Here is a 6,077-nt window from a genome sequence, read left to right as displayed (position 1 = left end):
CTAAGACTACTGCTGCAAGCAAGTCTAACATGCACTGCCCTCCTGAATCCAGAGACCTCGCCGCTTCCAGCAAAGCCCTTGTGGAGTGACTGGCCTGTCCCTTGCAGGCTGAGAGGTGTCAGACATTTACTGCTTGGGTGAGGGGGGTACACACCCACTGGGGGGCAATGCCAAGTCCTCAGGCAGAATTTCACAGCGCCCAGCCAGGGGGTGCTCCCCAGCCCCAGGATCAGATGTCAAGGCCTGGGAAGACTGCAGGGGAGCTGGGGCAGAGCTCCAGGAGCTGCAGCCATTCCCTGCGGGCTGTGTGTGCCACCAGGGGAGGGACAGCACCAAACGCAGGGTGACCCTGACAGCTATTGTCTGCTTGGAGGCCATTTTCAGCACCTGTATGCTGCTCACCTGCATCCACTCCAGATGAAATCCCAAGGAAATCCTCACTATTTATCTACTTCAACTTTCTTCCTTCCCTCATTGCTAGCTGGAACACCACAAATTTTAAAACTGAGAGATCTGCAGAGAGGTTGTTGTTGTTCTTTGTTTGTTTGTTTTCCTTTTCTTGGTAGACCAAATTCACCAGCACTGTGCTTCCCATGTGTTCTCACTGGTACGTGTCACAGTGAAAGGACTGTGGCTGAGGAGCAGTTAGCAAATGTTCCTTCGTGTGCCTGTCTGCCAGCCCAGGAGTACAATATTTGGGGGCAGTCTTTCCATTGCCAAAAAAAAGGACTGAAAAAGCCGGTGGATGGGGTATAGCAGGTTACACACGATGGCTCAGCACCCAGAACATTTCCACCAGATATATTTACCCTTTTTCCACACTGAGCTTCTGCCACTGCCTCACAGTGTCACTGGTCACATCCAGCTCCTCTGACCTCCCAGCGCTGCCAAGCAGGAGGGGGCTTTGAAAGGGAAAATGCTCCAAAGAAGTGCTCCAGTGCTCAGCCCCAGCGCTCTCTGCCTTCTCTCTCAGTTTACAGATACTGAACCAAAGCAGCAGGCAATAGCTTTGGTCTGGACACCCTGATGGTAGGAAGCACTGCCAGCCCTTGGTGTCACCAGTGCAAACCCCATATCTGCTCAGCCAGAAGGGTCATGCCAGGCAGCTGTCAGTGCCGGCAGTTCTCAGACTGTGGAATAGCTTTGCATTCTGCAAAGTGCCTGAAGCAGGCACTTATTTTAGTGGTGTGCTCGAAAACTGGCCAGGCCAAATCATCTGGTGTTTCTTGAGATTCTGCCTTCTGTTTTTTAGGCATTGGCTTTTTCTCTCAGTGTCAAATGGTGCTTGCCAGGCCCACCAGCTGTGTGGAAAGCTGTGGCTGCTGAGAGGAGCAAGGAAGGGCTTGCTGCGGAGCAGCAGTCTCCAGCCAGCGAATTTTTGATTAAGTTAAGACTGCAGCTGCACAAACAAGATGGGGTGTCTATTCTCAAGAAACAACAAATGTACCTGACCTGACCTCAGCACAGGGAAAGCTTTTTGCCCTACCCACAGCAGAACTGCAATACTAAGTGTTTCTCCTCCCCTCACCCAGGTACTCCTATAAAGATGCCCTAATCCCATCCCACCCCACCAAACCCCTTGATTCACTCCAGGTCTCCTCCAGGAGGGCTGCGATGCCACTAAGTTCTGCAAGCTGCCACCACACGCCATGGAAGCTGGAGCTGTTGAGGAACAGAAGGAAAGGTAATGAGGCTGGGCTGAAGGTGGTTCCCAAAGACACAAATTGCAGGAGTGGCAAGTGCACAGAGACTGGAAGGAGGAGGAGGAGGAGCAGGAGGAAGTGCTGTCAGGCACTTGTCAGGCATTTCCCTGGTAGGAAGGCAAACCCAGCCATGCTGGTGCTGACTGCACCAGAGGAGGACCTTCTTTTCCAGACTGTGGACTCCGCTTTCTCCTCTCCCTTCCCTTTCTTTTCCCAGTTTTGTCCACAAGCAGCGGACTGCCAGGATCCCTACAATGGTGGAGGAAGGGCAGTCTTTTTTTGTACTACACCCAGAGCACATGCAGATAAGGCACAAGTCAGCTGCAAGCCTATGTGGGAAATGTGATGAAACCAGGACACAATTTAGATACTTAAACACAGGCATCTGGTTCCACTGGGGATGCCACAAGGCACCCGAAACTACTAGAAAGTCTGACAGACATAACTTGGGTCTTACAGAAAACCTGACCCTTGTGGAGTGGCAGCAGGAGGCCAGGGAGATCCCAGTGGCAACTGCACTGGTACTGGACACTACTGGTGTGCACCTAAGTTGCCCTCCAGAAGCAAGCATCCAACACAGGGCTAGTTTCACTTCAAGGCAGATGGCAATAATGGCGATAGAGACAAAGAACATTTCTGGATTTCTGTTCACCTTGACAAACATAGGAGCTTCCACCATCTCTTAGCCCCTTGCTGGGCCCTGGGTGGGAGTTTGCTGCGCACTAGGTGAATGCAACCGCAGCCATTTCAAGCGATCGAGCAGCGGGTTCAAAGGACTCTGTGAAGTCCAGGCATGGAGGCAATAACATGCAGGCCAGGAGAAAGCAATGGGACCCCAAACCTTACTTCTGGTGTAACAGGAAGCACAGCCTGAGGTCAGGATATCAGACCAGCCCTCGTGGCCTGCAGTGTGCCTCAGGCGACCCCTTGGAGTTGGGCCATGTGGGCAAAAGGCAGCAGAGGGAGTAGGGAGGGGAGATGGCCTTTCTCAGTGGGGACATGGTGGATTGGCAGGACAGCCACACCAAACGATCGCACCAGATGGGTGTCACTGACCCCTTTAGCTGATGGAGCTGTATAAAACAGGCAGTGAGTGAGGACACTTACCAGCAACTGCTCTAAGTACTGTCGGTCTCAGGCTGGGTAGCTGTTTCAGGCCTGCAAGGAAAGAACACAACAAAAACATGCAGGCAGTCAGCGAGAGGAATACAAATGCATCTTGAACAAGAGGAGAAATAAAACAGTGGCATCACCTTTGCAGGGGAGGACACTTTTATTAGGGTAGAGTGGTGGTCCACAGCCCAGTGCTTGCAGGTAAGTACTGCCGATGTTGCTCGTGGCCTGAGGACATAGCTCAGAGCAAGGACCCTGGGGAGAACAAAGCAGGAGGCTGCCTGCAGCAGCCACTTGCTCAGCATCACTGCTCAGGGCACCAGTGAAGCCTGGGGATGCTCAGGCTGGATTGGGGTGATGCTCCCATCAATACTGCCGTACGGAGGAAGGGAAGGGGAGAGAGGAGAGTCAGCTCAGCCTGACAGCTCTTTGCCAATCCAGTTGCAGAACTCTGTACACTGACAGCTCCAACCTGAACTCTCATCTTTGTTGCATTGGTGTAAAACCCAAATGTCTTCAATGTCCCAAGCTGGACTTTACACTGGGATGAATTAAGACCAGGGCTAAGCTGTGACAGAGTACAGATGAGCAAACCAGCAGCCACAGTAGATCAGATTGTCAAAGGCCCTTCCAGCATGCAGGGGCCCGGTGCCCAGTCTTGAAGAGCATTTCAGCTATGAAAAGCTGAGACTGTTTGTCCAGGGAGTGCTTGAATGTTTGCACCTACTTCAAAGCGGGGTCAAAACACACATTTAACCCTTGACTCTGGGAATCATGAGAAGTTCTTGCTTTCAACTACAGGCAACCCTGGCAGAAAGCGATGCCTCCTTCCCTGCTCATTAGCTCAAGGAAGATGGGCTCTGGGAATCTACTGCCCCTTCTGCTGCGTGTTCAAGGCAAGAACGGGAAGCTGCCTGAACGTCTGCCCACTCCTGGGCACTGGCTGAGGGTCTCCATGATGGAGCCCTGCGGCCAGACCCTTGCTCCATGTTGAGGCTCAGCACTGTGCCCAGGACACAGTTTTGCCCGCAGCAGAGCTCTGGGGAAGCAGGTCACACCGAGCTGCCCCCACCACAACGTGGCAGGTCATGGCTGACACTGCTGACCAGGGTCCCACACCTACTACCCTCTTCCCACTATCCTCTGAACTGACACTGCACTGGCGCAGCTGCCGAGGAAAGGGCTATAATTATAAACTAACAGATGCTTTGCGTGCCTGAAGAAGGTTACTTCAGCTGTTGAGATAACCTGATGCTTAGGGACTCCGTGTCAGCTCTAAATTGCCATGACAGGATCTGGCATGACTTACCTCACAGAGACAAAGCAAGGTTAAACTGTGTCATTACATACACATACTATGCACACAACACATACTGTATATGACATCGTACATGGTATGCAGATAATGCTTCACAAATATCCCTCTGTGGGAATACCTAACAATAAATGTGCATGTGTAAACTACTTTCAGCTGCATTTAGTTTGTGAAACCCACACAAATTAATGCATGCTAAAGCAGGTGGAAGTGAGCATAGAATGCTCTAGTTGAATACATACACACGTATCTATATACGTACATACATTCATCTATACACCGTGCGTTACAGCAGACAGAGAGCACTACTGCAGTGTGTTGCAGCGTGAAACCAAGCTCCCCCAAGCTGCAGATTATAGAAATGTTCTCTGAGCGCATAAGTGTTGACCATTGAAACAGAGAAGAAAAAATCCCAAGCAGGTGCTTTTTAGTGGCTATACAACATAAAAAGATAGTCACAGACAGTCTGTCTAGTTTCCCAGCCACTTAAGGAAAAAGGAGAGCAAAGAGGATATAGGGTTTCTGAAAAACAAAAAAAAACAACAAAAAAGCAGTGTGACTATCTTTTTATGTTGTAATGTTTATGTTATGTTTATGTCTTACAGCCTGGCTGTAAGAGCCCACATGGAGTTTCCATAGGTGTAATTTCTTCCTTTCCTGTCAATTAGGCGATGGTAAACTTTGGACTGAGCCCACTGTAACACAGCTGTTCAGCTCTAGTCTATCAGCATGGGTGGTTTTTAGAGATGAGCCTGCAGCACAGGGGCTCTGCCACAGTAATAAAACCTTTCTTCTTTGTCTCAAAAGCACAACTCCCAACATCTTTGCATAGAGACTGAGGATAGTTCGGACAATGCACGACCGTCATTACAGTTGCAGTCAATATGGTGTCGTCCCCAGGGTCTCACTTGGCACAGCCATTGCAGCCCACCAGGACGCTGACTCTGGGCTCCGTCAATTCCCAGTCGCCACCCAGAGACAACGCCCTGGGAAAGACCCCTCCATTCCCACTGAGGTTCCCAAGCCAAGGTCCTGTCCCGCTCCCCAGACACACGCACAGTGAATGATGGAGGCCACATGGGGCCTTTGCTGACATGTCAGCCAGTTTGGGCCACCCATGGAAAACTCCCTTCACTGGCCCATGCCAAGGAAGAAAAAGATACTACCTCCTCCTCACCTCTTCTCCTCCCACATGGCCAGAGTTCCTGCCCCACATTAAACGAGGAGAAGTATCTCAGGACTGTTTTGTGTCCCTCAACGTTCCCCATCTCCACAGCTTCACCCTTCCCTAGCCCACTCCTGCAGATGCTCTTGCCTCCTGCAGCAGCACCCTCTGCCAGGGCCACCACAAACCTCCCCCACGGAGCCACCAACAGTTGTCCTCTCACCCCAAAACCCATAAAGGACATGGCTGAGCTTAGCAGAAAGAGAGTCCAGAAGAGCGAGGAAAGAAAGGAAGGAGGTGACAAGGACAACTACAGCCAAAACAAGGGTGCTCATGGAGAACTGTCTTTACCGGTGACCCTCACGGTATCTCCTGGAAGCAGTCGGGCGCTGTCTTCTCCTCACATAGAGATCTGTGTCTACCGTCTCCTGAACCGCTTGCTCTGGAAGCAGGACAAAGAAAGATAGACCTCTGTTGATAAGCTCCTTCCAGTTTTCAGCAGGCCCTGGGGGCCAGGGGATTGTCTGGCAATAGCTGCTTGTGGGGATTAGGTGCTGTGAGAGGTTACGAATGGCACCCCGAGTGCTAAATCTCACATAAAAGTTGTGAAAGCTATGTTGGAGCCCTCTTTCCTTGGTTGAAAATGCCTTTATCGTCTTAAGCTTGATTATACATTTTTTTTTTTTTTTTTTTTTTAGTTTGGTGCCTCTTTTTGAGTGGTATGTTTGGAAACCCAGCATATCGTCCTCACGAAGATCACAACCACTGCACAGCGCAGGAG

At 50.8% G+C, this 6,077-nt stretch overlaps 1 long non-coding RNA gene across 1 annotated transcript; it reads right to left on the bottom strand.

The window, feature by feature from the left end:
* Positions 1–1,092: 1,092 nt before the first annotated feature.
* LOC118249076 (uncharacterized) lies at positions 1,093–5,723 on the bottom strand. Its single transcript, XR_004778942.1, has 3 exons — positions 5,648–5,723; positions 2,811–2,861; positions 1,093–1,662 (listed from the first exon to the last, which is right to left on the bottom strand). It is a non-coding gene; the product is annotated as an uncharacterized LOC118249076 (long non-coding RNA).
* Between the last annotated feature and the right edge of the window lie 354 nt (positions 5,724–6,077).

The sequence above is a fragment of the Cygnus atratus genome, chromosome 15 (genome assembly GCF_013377495.2).
Source record: "Cygnus atratus isolate AKBS03 ecotype Queensland, Australia chromosome 15, CAtr_DNAZoo_HiC_assembly, whole genome shotgun sequence".
Taxonomy (NCBI): Eukaryota; Metazoa; Chordata; class Aves; order Anseriformes; family Anatidae; genus Cygnus; species Cygnus atratus.
This window is presented reverse-complemented; position numbering and strand designations above follow the sequence as displayed.